This window comes from Oryctolagus cuniculus, chromosome 4 (genome assembly GCF_051225735.1).
Source record: "Oryctolagus cuniculus isolate XC-2025 breed Fujian yellow rabbit chromosome 4, ASM5122573v1, whole genome shotgun sequence".
Lineage (NCBI taxonomy): Eukaryota > Metazoa > Chordata > Mammalia > Lagomorpha > Leporidae > Oryctolagus > Oryctolagus cuniculus.
In genome coordinates this window covers 118,562,598-118,578,582 of record NC_142870.1, presented here as the reverse complement: position 1 = coordinate 118,578,582, position 15,985 = coordinate 118,562,598, and the positions used below count along the sequence as shown (strand labels likewise).

The 15,985-nt window shown below is 38.0% G+C and overlaps 1 pseudogene; it reads left to right on the top strand.

The window, feature by feature from the left end:
* LOC127482813 (casein kinase I pseudogene) overlaps positions 1–15,446 on the top strand; it is a 123,773-nt pseudogene extending 108,327 nt beyond the window's left edge.
* The last annotated feature ends 539 nt before the right edge of the window (positions 15,447–15,985 follow it).

Sequence of the window (15,985 nt, the reverse complement as noted above, 5' to 3'; positions counted from 1 at the left end):
TGATTGCTTATCTGGCTACAAAAAGTGAACTCCGTTGAGGTAAGCTTTAATTATCACAAAGGATGAATGAATCCACCATTTATGCAAGTATTTCTATATTGAGGCAACTTGTCAAAAACAGGATGATTTATAAAAAAGCAGACAGAAAGATTCAATGTAGCTATGTTTGAATCAGTGAAGGCTGCAGACGTGAGAACAAAAAATATTGGATCCTTTAATTTTTTTCAGCTTAAGAATAGCACAGAATTAGTTCTTGTGGTGAAATTTGGTTGAAGAAAGAGACGAAGAAGTAGAGGTCTAATGGATTATTCAGAGTTAGTCAATTAAAGATAGGAAGGACCAGATATGGGAAAGCAGGGACAAAGAGCTAACATGAGCAAAGGCTCAAGTCCAGGGAGTGCTAACTTGGAGGGGGCAGATCCTGGTGAAATAAAGTTATGGGTTGAAAAATGAAATTGCCATTTTACATGTCTACAATTTTACATATTGGCAATTTCATGCAGTGCGATCTCATAAGTCATAACTGCGCAATAGAAATAATAAAGTAACAAGGCCAGAGTTGAGACAAGAGCCCAGAAAGCACTAAACACAGAGTCATGTAAGCTCTCTGGAATGAATAATATAGATTTCTTTCTGAATAATTAAAATTGAAGTGTTAAGTAGGAGTTAATGTAGAAAAAATAACCTCCAATAAATTGTTAAGGGAATGCTTTATGTTTTCACTTCAATGATACTTAACTCATTTTTGGGCTATTTTGAGTCCATTATGCCCACACACACACAAAACTGTCTAATGAGAATATAATACCATCATTTTATCTGTGTTTTTGTACAGGACATGAGCCCACACAGTCATGCACACCTGTGTGTGCGTGTGTATGTGCATATCTATGTTATGCTAGTAAAGGAAGGGTGAAAGTGCATGATGGGTCTTCTTTTTTATTTGACATATTTTCACAGTGAACCAGAGAAGGTGACATAATTCTCTTGACCTAGATTTCTACCTAGATTTCCTGACTGGACCATGGGTCACCAAATTATGTCCTGTGACAAGATTGTCCTGTGACAAGATTTTTCTATCAACATAACTCAGCAATATTTCCTCATCTACAAAAGATGTAAATATTTACCTTACTACTGGAACGCTTGAATAGTACATTGTGTACTATTGGATTAGAATTACTTTCTTCCATTGTCTAGTCTTCATTTCTTTTGTTCTTATGTTTTTTTCCAGAGAAGATGTAAGATTTAAAAGATGAGAAAAAAATGATCCTTAGTAAATGAAGGGATGTCATGGATAGCTCAGAGAAAATCAGTGCTATGAATAGCACTGCTAGGGACTGTCTACCTTGGAAGATTATCATCACCTAATATTTCAAGGGTATCTTAATAAACAATGGTAATGCCATGAATTTAATGTAAGAACAAATTTTTAGACTCCTACTTTTTAATTTTTGTTGATTATTAACTTCTGGACCTAATTGAGAAACAACTTTATTTTTTAAAGATTTATTTACTTATTTCAGATGCAGAGTTACAGAGACAGTGAGAGACAGAGAGATAGGTCTTCTGTCTGCTGTTTCACTGCCCAAATGGCTGCAACAGATGGAGCTGGGAAGATCTAAAGCCAGGAGCCAGGAACTTCTTCCAGGTCTCTCACGTAGTTGCAGGGGACCAAGCACTTGGACCGCCTTCTGCTGCTTTCCCAGGCCATTAACAGGGAGCTGGACCAGAAGTGGAGCAGCTGGGACTCTAACCAGTGTCCATATGGAATGCCAGCACTGCAGGTGGAGGACTAACTTATTACACCACAGTGCCAACCCCACAATTTCATTTTATATCATATTTTATATGTAAATATTTGGCAGTTGTCTGAATGCATCAAGGTAAACAGAGAAGTACTTTAAATGTATTATTCTTTTTAAAATTTACCTGATGGTTATGCACCACTTCAGAATGTAGCAGCATCTTGTGACACATGTCAAACCTATATGACAAGCAGCATGAAAAATAGATTTGAAATCTGGAAGAAATAAATGTAGGAATCAATGACTTCTGGTGGCTGCAGTGAACTGTGAGGTCCTCCACGCTTGACAATTTCATGTTTTATGCAGAAGAAAAACACTTGGGGAAAACATTGGAGAAACTATATTTGAAGTCATTTGCAATCAGTACAAGAAAATACATAATTATATGAGAAATAACATCACTTATTATTTTCCAGGGAGTTGTGCATATCACTATCCCCAACAGAGGAAAACTTCTTTTCTAAGGATTTTGAAGGTTTATATAATCCATGTATGTACCTGTTTCTGATAAGTCCACTCTAACAAAATACCAGGGACAAAGACTTATTATAGATCCTTGATAAAACTAGCAACAAGAGGAGTCTGAACTGCGTTTCCCTCTTTCCTTTTCCTAAGGCCTTTGCTCTGTCCTCCAGCTGTGAAACCACCCATGGTTTTTATCCCAAAATTCAGGTGATAATGGATCTCTCTTCAAGCACTGGCTAAAAATGGAGGCATACCCTTCAAAGAAGAGTAGTATAGTTTGGAGTTGAGATTGAACTACATTTTATTTCCAGCTCCATCATTTTCAAATTGCATGACATTTGTTATATGTGCTGCACCTCTGAGCCTTAGCTTCCTCATCTGTAAAAGTGGAATGACCTTCCTTTCAGGATATGAGGATTAAATGAGACCACTAGTAAAAACTCCTGATATGGTGCCGAATACAGAATAGTTACCAAAAATGTGACTTTGCTATCCATTCTTTCATTAAGATGTGAGATAATATGTACCAATATTAATCACTGGACATGGAAGAGAATTCCACAGACTAATCATTCAAACTAGGTAATATGGTTCAATGGTTCCCAAATATAGCACTGGTTTTCTTTTTACACAGCTCTTAGAAAATAACAGACTTCAATAAATGATTAAAGACTGAATGATTAGCCTTGACTCTCTTGGAGCATGTCTTAAGAATTGGCAGTTACAGTTGATAATTTACTGTACATGACCATTTCTCAGATCTTGAAATCTACAGACCAAATTACCCTATGTTACAGTATGTAAACTTATAAAACTCCAATCAACTTGGTCTTGTATAAACATTGTGATAAAGTTAGATTCTTGGGGAAATTGCCTAGAAGTCAATTCAAGAAATAAATAATCGAGGTACCTGAAGGGTTTGGGGGAAAATTCTAATAATATCTTCAGAAGAATTGCTAAGATAAGAACTCAATTCAGATTTATGTAACAAATTGTTGTTTATCATGGACTATAGAGGTAATGACTTTTATTCTTTAAAGATTTTCAAACTCATTTTTTTTTTCTGTAATGGCCTTTCAAGTAAAACTTTGCCACCCTCACACCTCACCCATTCCCATTGGTTTTCTGAAAATTGATGAAAATAGATGACAATTGTTTTTGACAGGTAAGACTGTATCTAGACTGTCATTTACTGCACTGGGTCGTGGTTCTATTTCTGAATCCTATTTTTTAAAGTAGATTCTCGTCTGTGAACAACAATTCAAATTCAGCAATAATCAAAACTAATACCCTAAATAATAATAAAATATCCCATTAGAATGTGTAGGAGAGCTCCAAAGAAAAGTGAAAGTGGGGCTTGGGCATTATAATTTCTTTCAAATATAATTTAGCTAGTTTGGGTGATATATTAAAGGAAACAGAATCTTGAATAATGATTATTGGTGAATTGTTAAATTAGCAAGATGTGTGCAGATGAACAATTAGGATAATGGTAATAAGTATAGTCAAATAAGTAGTGATGCTTACCTAATTCACTCCAAATTTTAATATTTTCAAGTATCAGAAATGTTATTTCCTTGCCTAGGCATAGAACCTACAAATATTCCAGCAGTCTATTATCAAGAGAAGAAATTAGGACAATTAGTTCCTCTCTTACCTATTTAATTGTTTTTACATAATCTAAAAATATGAAATTAATAATAGATTATAATGAACATATTAGAAGCTATTAAAATAAAATAAACATGAGAATAAAAATATGAACAACATCCAAGTCTTGAGAATTCAGTAGTTAGGGTTAAGGAAAGGATGTTGAAAAACTTCAAGGCATGATTTTTTTTTTTTTGACAGGCAGAGTGGACAGTGAGAGAGACAGAGAGAAAGGTCTTCCTTTGCCCTTAGTTCACACACCAATAGCAACCATGGCCAGTGCGCTGCAGCCGGCGCATTGCGCTGATCCGAAGCCAGGAGCCAGGTGCTTCTCCTGGTCTCCCATGCAGGTGCAGGGCCCAAGCACTTGGGCCATCCTCCACTGCAGTCCCGGGCCACAGCAGAGAGCTGGCCTGGAAGAGGGGCAACTGGGACAGAATCCAGTGCCCCGATCCGGACTAGAACCCCGTGTGATGGCGCCACAGGCGGAGGATTAGCCTATTGAGCTGCGATGCCGGCCCCAAGGTATGATTTAAAACTTTTTCTGTCAACTTACTGACATGAATGATTGACAATGCTACCACCATTATCAATTAGAGTTTGAAAAGAGGTGACTCACTTTCAAAGCTCTAGGTTCAAACTATAAATGAACTTCTGCTGCTTTTTCTTAATTTTATACATTAAGAATTCATTTCTAGGAATATGAATTATTTGTATCAACACTGAATTTCAACGTACATCATGTTAACAGAGGCATGATAGATGCTTTGTTACATAATTATATTGATGGTCTAAAGTCATCAAACTACAGAGGAGACTAGACCATCGATTTCCAGGATGTCTTTAAAAAATTCACCTTCTAGAAGCAATCCGTGATGTTTCTTCAAAATAGTCATTCATTTCAAGAAAACAAGCAACTAACTATGAAGCTGCTGATTTATGAAAATTATATGTTCTGTTCCATCTTGGTCTTATAATCATTTCATCTTTTTACTAACCCTAAGGAAATGGAAGGTATTTATTTTATTTAATATTTTTAGAAGCTATATTTATTTATTTGCGAGACAGAATTACAGAGAGAGAGGGAGAGGGAGAGAGATCTTCCATTCTCTGGTTGACTCCCCATATGGCCACAACACCGGATCTGGGCCGATCCAAATCCAGGAGCCCAGAGCATCTTCCGGTTCTCCCTGTGGGTGCAGGGGCCCAACGACTTGGGCCATCTTCTGCTTTCCCTACATTAGCAAGGAGCTGGATTGGAAATGGAGCAGCAGGGACTCAATCAACGCCCATATGGGATGCCTGCTTCGCAGGCAGGGGCTTTATGTGCTACACCACAACACTGGCCCTCTTGTTTAATCTGCACTCTATTTTCCCAATGTGAACCATCCAGCAGAAGAGCCCAGTCTGATAAGATGCAAAGGGGAGCTCACACAAGCTTGTGCGTCTGTTTCCTGTAGGAACAGAGAGAGTTCCCAAAGTCGGGCTTGTGTACAGTCCTCAAGAAGCTGAGAACAGTCATGGAAGGGAATGAATGTATTGCATCCTGTTTATGTATCTATGATCTGGTAAATTTCCTTCAATATTAAATTGTTTACTGAGTAAATGAATAAGCGAAAATCACTTAGAATCAACATGACATACATTTCAGGAACAGCCTTTCCTTTCTCACTGTAATTCCTTAGACTCTTGGAAATTATCCTCTTCATCTTTTCATCTTTTAACAGGAATGGGGCACATTCGGCCCACAGGATATGCATGGCTTGCGAAATCACTTGATCTGGCCCTACCAAGGCAACTGTAAAGTGGAACTTGAAATTCAATAAATCTATAGCAGACTAATTTTTAAGTTGACAATTTTGTATGACCTATGGATGATATTATAAGTACCTAAAAGGTCCTTGGAACTAAAGAGGTTCCCTACCCCTGAAAAGCCTAGGATCTTACAAAAAAATTATAGTAGGAGGTCTTCATACCTTTGACATATTAATGGAAAGTAAATTCCAGGAGTCATTTTTAATCTATAGAATTTTATCTAAGGAAATCAGAATTTGATCGTTAATATTATCAAGTGTAGTTAATTCTCATTATTCATTAGGATATTTGAAAATTTGCCTACATACTAAAATTTATTGACCTATCCAAAATCAGTACTGTCAATATTTTCAAGATCGTTGAGAGAAATATTCAGAAAATTTGAGTTGCCAAATGTTCTCATTTGAGATCAAACAAGGTTACATTCTGCCTTTTTGATTCAACTTTTATACCAAAACTAATGTTTCCCTTATGATCTGTTTAGTTTCACATTTTTTAAAAAGATTTATTTATTTACTTGAAAGTCAGAGTTACACAGAGAGAAGGAGAGGCAGAGAGAGAGAGAGGTCTTCCTTCCTCTGGTTCACTCCCCAATTAGCCACAACAGCTGGAGCTGAACTGATCCGAAGTCAGGAGCCAGGAGTTTCTTCTGGGTTTCCCACATGGGTGCAGGGGCCCAAGGACTTGGGCCATCTTCTACTACTTTCCCAGGCCATAGCAGAGAGCTGGAAGGGAAGTGGGGCAGCCAGAACTTGAACCAGTGCCCAGATGGGATGCCAGCACTGCAGGCAGCAGCTTTACCAGTTATGCCACAGTGCCAGCCCCATAGTTTCACATTTTTTAATAACTGTGCTTTTGTTTATGATTTTGATTTTGAAAGTGGCTATTAATCATAATGCTTAAGTGTTCCTATGTACAACATCAGTGCTATGTGTCTTACCAAGAAGAGCAAATGTTAGATAAGTTTGGTTCAGGCATGAGTTGCAGTGATATTGGCCATGAATTGAATGTTAATGAACAACAAATATATATTAAATAAGATATCTTTATACAGAAACTCGCATGAAACAATATATGCATTCACTGGTTGGTGAAAACGTCATGGCCAGAGGCTCACAAAACTAATTGAGTATTTCTTCTAGATACAGAGGTTCTGCATTTGCTAATTCAGTGTCCATATAGACTTTATATGATACCATGAATCACAAGAACTTACTGTTGATGGTACTGTGATTATCTCCCTTTTACACATGAGGGAACATAGTCCAATCACATAAGTAGCAGTTGGAAAGAGACCATGCCACAGAACACAGATAACTAAGACCTCTAAAAATACTGTTCTTTAACTACAGAAGGTTCATGTACATGTGAGTGGTGTGTGTGTGTGTGTGTGTACTGATATTTGGGCACAGCATTTAAATATATTTCTTAAAGACAAAGGACAAGATATATTAGATCATATTAAAATAATGAAGATATCTTAATAAGATGTTATTAGTTAGTTCAAACTGAGTCAATATTTGTGGTGACTTTTATACTGCTTTTGTAAATGGGTGATTATTAATAATGTTTGACACACAGACATTTCTTAGAAGCCAAATATACCTTAGACAAACAGGTGGAGTGGGTGTTAGGCCTTGGAAATAATATTGCCATGACTTTACCCATGAGAATCCATTTGAGTAAGAAGTAAGAAATGGACTGCAAATGCACCCATTCTTTTTCTTCTATGATTCTTTCAGTAAAACGTGTCTCAAAAGACTTATTTTCCTTCATATGCAGTATAATGGATAAATGTATCTGCCTGGGGATGGAGGAAGTTTTATGAGATGCATGTCTCAAGGTCAGAAGGTTCTAAAAAGATGTGTTTTCTGCCAGCTTCCTTGGTAGGGTCAAGTCTTTTCTTGGTGCTATAAAACCTTAGAGTACAATTAAGCTATGAACTGTTTGACTCCATTTGCTTGCCTGTAACCACTGGGTCTGACCTGTTAGAGAATACTACACGTGGCAGATGATTTGTTAAGGCTTTTTTGTGGTAAAGACTTGAACCACCTTCCTCCTCTCATTCTGTTGCATTCATTTTCATTTATTCAGCAATGTTCCTTGAAAAATAAATAGATGCACAAGCAAATAGTGAATTTCAATTCAGTAACCCACTATATGGTAAGCCACATGCTTTTTAAAACACACTCTAACTTTAAAAATATTTTTATTTACTGGGTTGAGAAGTTCTAGTATTCCTGGAATGCTAGAACACAATGATACTGGTTTCTTATAGAGTATTGGTGAAAACTGGAATGGTTTTTGTGGAAATGGACAAACTGCAGAGCTGATGCCGAAGCAGACACGTGACAAATGTCTTGAAGAATGTTGTCCTGGACAAGTTACTTTGTATCTGAGCATCAGTTTCCTTATCTAAAGTATGGGATATGGGACCATACTGTGGAGCAGCAGGTGAAGGCAGCACTTGTGTTGTTGACATCCTGATCTAGCTCCCTGATAATGGCGTGGGAAAAGCAGCAAAACATGGCACACGTGCTTGGGCCCCTGCCACCATGTAGGAGATCCAGAAGGAGTTTCAGGATCCTGCCTTCAATCTGGTTCAGCTCTGGTTGTTGTGACCATTTGGAAAGTGAACTAGTGGATGGAAGTTTCTCTCTCTCTCTCTCTCTCTCTCTCTCTCTCTCTCTCTCTCTCCCTTCCAAATAAATAAAATAAAATCTTGAAAAATATTAAGTAAAATATGGTATAATTTCGCCTACCTCACAGAGTTACTGAGAGGAGTAAATTAGAGATATATAACATTTAACACCTTATAATTATTCAATACATGCTAGTTACTATGTTGCTAATGATTGCGTAATTATCAAGGGAGTAAATATGAGTAGTATACAGGTACAGGAGTTTATCCCAGTCTCTCTTTATCAAGGAAAACATTTAGCACATACTGGAGCTGCGGGGTATGAGGAGAAAGAGCCTTTCATGTGCCTAGCATTAAGATAGCAATTGAAAAACATTATTTATTTTATTTATTAAATTTAAAATTTATGTCACTTGTGATTGATTGGCCCCAAGGTATGGTTGAAAAATAAAATGCTTTTATTAAAATGCACAGAATAGAGTGGCAGCAGCAATTGGAACTGTCACATTGTCAGCTCTGAGGTGCCATTTCGAATGCCTTCCTATACAATCCTTGCGTATTTACCAGTCGGAGTTTGGTTGAATCTTGATGGGTTGGTCATTTTTTTTTTTTTTTTTTTTTTTTTAAGCAAGGGCAAAAGTTCTGACTCCCATGATCTGCAGGGAGAAAACTCAATTATCTGCTGTGGCCCCAATCATGCTTAGACATCAAGAATCTCAAGTATACGCAAAACAAATATGAAAGCAAGTAAGAAAAGAAAGTTAGCATTCCTACACTTCTTTTTAAGGTCTTAGTGAATAATTGGAAAGATAAATGTTATTTTGCATGAAGGATATGAGTAATGCCATTTGAAATTATCTTTATAAAAAGTCCTATTACATTTTACTTAAAGGAGTGAAAAAATTAAGAATTCAAAACATGACTAAGTCACATGATTCAGTTTTTTATGGTGATTTTCACAGCACATTTCAAAAGTATACAAAGATTGTTATTATAAAAACACATTTGACATATACAAACATAAAATTCTGCTCTTTTTTATGTTGAATCATTTGCCTATGAAAGGTCTCCATTAAATAGTCTTATTTCATTCATCTCTGATTTATTTCCAGCTATTTTTGCCTAATCCAAAGGATAATTTCACTACAGATTAAATTAAGATTTTTAATTGTGTTTTAAAAATTTCCATTGATTGACAAGAGAATTATGACTGATACTTCGTTCCCATCTTCGTCTTTCTTCCTCTTGCCTGTAAAAGCAACTTAATCTCTTTCCAGCTTTTTTCAAAGCTAGATTTGACTTCATTATCTAGTTCTAGCCAATGATGCATAAATAAAATTCTTATAGAAATCTTCTAGTAAGAATTCTTGTTTGCTGATCAAAGAGATAGGCACCTGATTGTTGCTTGCTGGATCTGCTGCTTCCCACTTCTTCCCTTCTTAAATGAGGATGCAATGGCTGATCTGCAGCAATGCCCTTATCAGTTTGAAAAAGAGTCATTAAGAAAGAGGAAGCACCACAGAAGCCTGAGTTTTTGAAGACATCATTATGATGCTGAATCAATCCAGAGACCACCTACCTTCAAAATTATTGAATAAACAACAATTATCTTTGTGGTTTAAATTCCTGGTTATTGGGTTTCATCTTACTTATAGCCTAAGATACTACTTTTTTTGAGTTGTTTTATAATGTTTATTTATGTGAAAGGCAGAGCTTCTCATGTGTGTGGCATTCCCAAATGCCTATAAGAATTGGGGCTGGGCCAGGTGTAAGTCACAAGCCCAGAACTCCATCTGGGTCTCTCAGGTGGAATTATAGGGACTCAAGTTAGTAAGCCATAACCTCCTACATTCCCAGGGTGCACACCAGCAGGAAGGTAGATCAGAGCAGAGTATGTATGACTGTACCAATGCACTCTGGTATGGGATGTGTGTCCCAAGTGTCTAACTCACTGCACCATGGTCCCCACTCATAGCTTATGAGATTTATAATTAATACAAGTAAAGAATTCATTAAATGCCATATGGGGAACTTCAACAGTTTTGTGTACAACATTATTCTAATAGTGCCATAGGGTAAGAAAATATAAAACATGATTTTGAAAAGCATGCTATTTTGTTGAGCAGAATATTCTACTTTACAAACTTCACCTTTGTTGAGGAACTGGATTAAAGTAATAAAACTTAAAGGCTAAGTATATACATAAGTTATAAATAGTAAGAAAGTTTATAAATAAGTTATAAATAGTAAGAAAGGAGAGAGATGGAGGTATTATACAGTAATCTTCCTCTAACTCGATTCTACTCTGTGACATTCCGAATGGTATATATTTATCAACATCCAGAGTGGGGATCATTTTAGTACTTACGGCCACTTCTGCAGCCCACAATGAGCATATTTACAATGATGTAGCACCGCACCCTGGGAGCAGAGTCCAGTGAAGATGATTGTTCTTATCTACATGACCTCAGGCAAGCCACTCGAGCTCCCTGTCTCGGTTTTCCTCATCTGCAAGGAAAGAATGATAATTCTTGCACAGTTTTTCTTCAGAGAACTATTGAAAGGATTATTAAAAGAACATTTTGATTCCATTGGACAAAATTTCTTAGGCTTTGTAGAAGTAAATTTTATTTATTTTCTGAGGAATGGTAGAAAGGAGATATATTTGAAGGCTGCCTAGGGCCTTACATTGCCTGTTACAATGTTCCAGAAAAGATCAATGGGTGTAGAATCAGTCAGATGCCTGCGCCCAATCACAATCTCTTATGCAGTGCAGGGAAGCTGTTACACCAGGCCCAGTTTCCAATGCTACACTGAGGAAACAAGGAAAGAGAGGGTTGCTTTCTTGTGCTTTCCCATGGTTTGTTGAAAAGTCTGCAGGCAGGAAGGGATGACATTGTCTGATTGTTTACTATGAACATACCCACCTCCTTCAAAATAGTTAAGTACATAATTGGAGAAAGCTCTGTAATAGGTATTTTACCAGGATAATTGTGTGGACTTATGATCAATTTAGGTCTTTATTAATTACTTTCAGGAACAGGATTCTATTGATGTCCCAATAGCTCATGTTTCATTTCATCATTACCATATTGCCTTCAAGTTGCTATGGGGTTCATCCTTTAAAGTCAGAAAGAGAAAAAAAGATATGATGTTATTTTCTTGTTTAAACACTTTCCATGTCCATCCATTGTTTAGAACTTGATTGTTCACCCATTGTTTATAATTTAAGGACAAAATTTTCATGCATTCAAGATTCTCTACAATATAATTTATATTTATTATTCCATTCTTTCTACAAAAATCTTTTCTTTGCTTAAATAATTTCCCTTCATTTGTATCTGTTCTTCCAACCCACTATGTTTTCTCTGAATTATAGGAAGCCTATACATATACACCAACGCTCATGCCAATTGCTATTGTATGCAGGTGATTCTGATTTCCATAACCTATAAAATTTCTGTAGTATTTTATTTTCCTCACATGGTATTTGTGCTATTTCCCCTAATATTTTGGTCATTTGGTTATTGTTTTATTTGCCTTTCTAGAATGCACCCTGCTTGAAGGAAGAGACAGTGTTCCATTATCTATTCTAGCACATAACACATAGCATATTGAACATCAAAACAAGTCAGTTAAAAGGTACATAGATTGGGGCCAGCATTGTCACACAATAGATAAAGCTGCTGCCTGAATATCCCATTTGAGAGCTGGTTTGAATCCTGGATGCTTTGCTTTCCATCCACATCCCTGTAATGTGCCTGGGAGGGCAGTGGAAGATGGTCCCTGCACTTCCATGGGAGACCTGCAGGGAGTTGCTGGCTCCTGGCTCCTGGCTTCGGCCTGGCCCAACCCTGGTAATTGTGGCCATTTGGGGAGTGAACCCGTCCATAGAAGATGGATCTCATGCCCCTTTCTCTCTCTTCTGTCTCTGTTTCTGTAACTCTTTTAAATAAATAAAAATATAATTTTTAAGTACATAGATTGCTAGGTTCAATGACACTGTATACACTATATTATAATAGCAGAATTAAAATATTAAAGCATGAATGGATTAAAATATTTTATTTCCACTTGGGTTGATTCACAAGCAGCCACAGTAAGAATTGTGGAAAATGGGGTAATGGGTTACTTGGGTTACCATGGAAAAATGAAAATTACGTCCACATGTCCATGTGAGCTCAGTGTCACACAAACACCCAATGGCTAATGATTTGAAAGAAGCTAATTGACCAATAGAGCGAGAGAGAGAAATTCTGGAAAATTATTACTACAAGTAGGTATAAAAGCCTAGCTTTTTATTCTATAACTATAAAGCTCATTTGGAAGATAAAAATATTTAACAGAGGAATTAAAAATAATTATCAAAATCAAATAATGATAGCTAGCAGTCACTGTTTTTTTTCCAATATGTCACATATGGCTTTAAGAGAAATTGTATGCATTGCATCTGTTTTTAAATATATCTGTAATTTTTGTTATTTAAAAGATTTTTATTTATACGAGTTGAGCAAATTTCATGTATTCCATATATACAAATTTAGGAGTATAGTGATACTCTCACCCTATCCTCCCTCCTGCCCACATTTCCACCTTCTCTCCTCCTTCCTTTCTTAGTTTTTCCTTTAATTTTTACAACCACATACTTTCAGTTTATTTTATAATCACAAGCTTAACCCTCCATTATGTAAAGAATTCAACAAATAGCAAGTAGAATAAAAACACTGTTCCTCAAGAGTATAGACAAGGGCTAAAAACAATAATAAAATACCAACATGTCAATTTCACTCATATACATTCCTTTTTTTTTTTTTACTCTGTATATTAGTTACCACAAATCAGAGCAGACATGATATTTGTCTTTTGGGGACTGGCTTATTTCACTAAGCACACTAGTTTCAAGTTCCATCCATTTGCTTACAAAAGACAGGACTTCTTTTTTCTATGGCTGAATAGTATTCCATATATATATATATATATAATTTTCTTTATTCAGTCATCATTTGATAGGATGGCTGTGCCATATGGTAGATCTATTTTCAGCTTTCTGAGAAATCTCCATAATGCTTTCCACAATACTAGTTTACATCCCCACAAACGGTATATTAGGGTACCTATTTCCCCACATCCTTGGGCCCCTGCACCCATGTGGGAGACCCAGAAAAAGCTCCTGGCTCCTGGCTTCAGATCAGCGCAGCTCTAGCTGTTGCAGCCATCTGGGGAGTGAACCAGAAGATGGAAAGCCTTTCTCTCTGTCTCTACCTCTCTCTGTAACTCTTTCAAATAAATAAAAATAAATCTTTAAATAAAAAGAAAAAAAGACCTGTTTTGTGTCCTTTGCCCATTTCTTAACTGGATTGTTTGTTTAATCACCCAACCATGCTGTGTAACACTAGGAATAGATTTCTTTGATCATTTGGATTTGGTACCTTTTACCCCAACTCCATTAACCCTCTCTACTCCACTCAACCTCTGGTAATCACTATTCTGGGTTCAGATTCAGGTTTTAGTTTTTGTTGTTTTTCTTTTTTTTAAGCCTCCTATCTTGGTCTTTCTGTGCCTGATTTATTTCAGTTCACATGATGTCCTCCCGTTCCATCCATTTGCTGCAAATAACAGGATTTCATTCTTCCTGTGGTTGAATGGTATTCTTGGGTGTGTATACACGCACATCATATTTCCTCCTGATGATGGACACCTTGGTTGAGTCCATATTTTGGCTAGTGTGAATAGGGCTGCAGTAACCATGTTTGAGCAGTTAGTTCTTACACAGAACGAATCCGTGGCTTTTAATTCTATACCCAGTAGTCGGATTACTGGATCATATGGTGGTAATATTTTTTTGAATCTTTAAATCTTTTAATATTCAAATTAATGAGTTTGTTTCCAGCGCAACTTCAGTCAACACCAGGATATAAGCTTAGATCGTTGCTGAATTTATGGATGGATTTCTGTGTTGGCTGGAGCGGGAGTAATAATATGGCACTGTCAGGGCCCTGACCGTGGCCCCTTCCCTCCACCGCCTGTGGCACGGCCTGTGGCACGGCCTGTGGATTCCCACGCTAACTCACCACGCCCCGTTTTCCAGCCTGCAATGTAGGCGGGAAAGCAAGGCAGCGGCAGCCGCACAGCGTTGTAACTGCGTGGACTCCGTCACAGCCCACAGCCTGGCAAAGAGGAAACCTGAGGGAGGAGCTGTGGTCAGCTACCACTCACTGGCCGGTGGGTACTGGGCCCTGTGACGCTGCGAAAGGCCACCGTTATCTGCTTCCTGCCACTGTCCTCCGCGGCCTCGCCTGCAGGTGGATGAACCCTGACGGTCTCCGTGGTCCCCTCAGAGGCATTGGGGTTTGGCCCCAGGCTCCGTCTTCCTCGCAGCACGGCGCGCAGCCCCGAACCTAATTCAGTGTCGGAGGGAAATACAGACTGGGTCGGAAGATTGGGTCTGGTTTGTTCGGGGCATTTTTGTGGTGACTAACATTACCAATGAGGAGGAAGTGACAGTGAAGCTAGACTCACAGAAGACCATGCATCCCCAGTGGCTGTACGAGAGCAAAGTCTGTAAAATTTCTTCTCGGAGACGGTGTTGGCATCCCCCTGAGTCATGAGACTGTGATGTGCTAGTAATGGATCTCCTGGGCCTCAGCCTCCAGCACCTCTGCAGTTTCTGTTCAGTTAAGAAGGTTCGTAATGAAAACCACGTATTTTGACTGACCAGATGATCGTAGAATTAAATATGTGCATACCACTCATTTTATACACAATGACATTAAGCTAGGTGGGTATTGGGTGTCACTGTAATAAGTGTTTAGGATCTCCTTGGGTAAGAACAGAAGTAGCCTTGACTGTTGGTACTTCTCAGGATCCATCTTTTTCAGAATTAAACTAGATATTCCTTATTGATTTCCATTTGGCCAAAAAGTACATAAACAACAGGATAATCAGGCAACGCATACCGTACTGTGAAGATAGAAAAATTCACTGGCACTGCCCACTATACTAGCATCGGTACACATCTTGGTAATAAGAGTTGCAGAAGTGACATGGAGTCATTAGGATATGTTTGATGTTTTTAATAGGACCAGCCTGGCAGCACTATTTCTACAGTGTGTGTGTGTGTGTGTGTTTAAGACTTTCTCTACTATTTCCATAGTGACTTTGCTAATTCATTGTCTCATCCCCTTTCTCTACACCCTGTCAGCATTTGTTACTTTCTATCTTTCTGATGATAGAGATTCTGACAGGGTTAAGGTAATATCTCTGGCCGGCGCCATGGCTCAATAGGCTAATCCTCCGCCTGCGGCACCGGCACACAGGGTTCTAGTCCTGGTCGGGGCACTGGATTCTGTCCTGGTTGCCCCTCTTCCAGGCCAGCTCTCTGCTGTGGCCCGGGAGTGCAGTGGAGGATGGCCCAAGTGCTTGGGCCCTGCACCCCATGGGAGACCAGGAGAAGTGCTTGGCTCCTGCCATTGGATCAGCGTGGTGCGCCAGCTGCGGCGGCCATTGGAGGGTGAACCAACGGCAAAGGAAGACCTTTCTCTCTGTCTCTCTCTCTCACTGTCCATTCTGCCTGTCAAAAAATAAAATAAATAAATAAATAAATAAA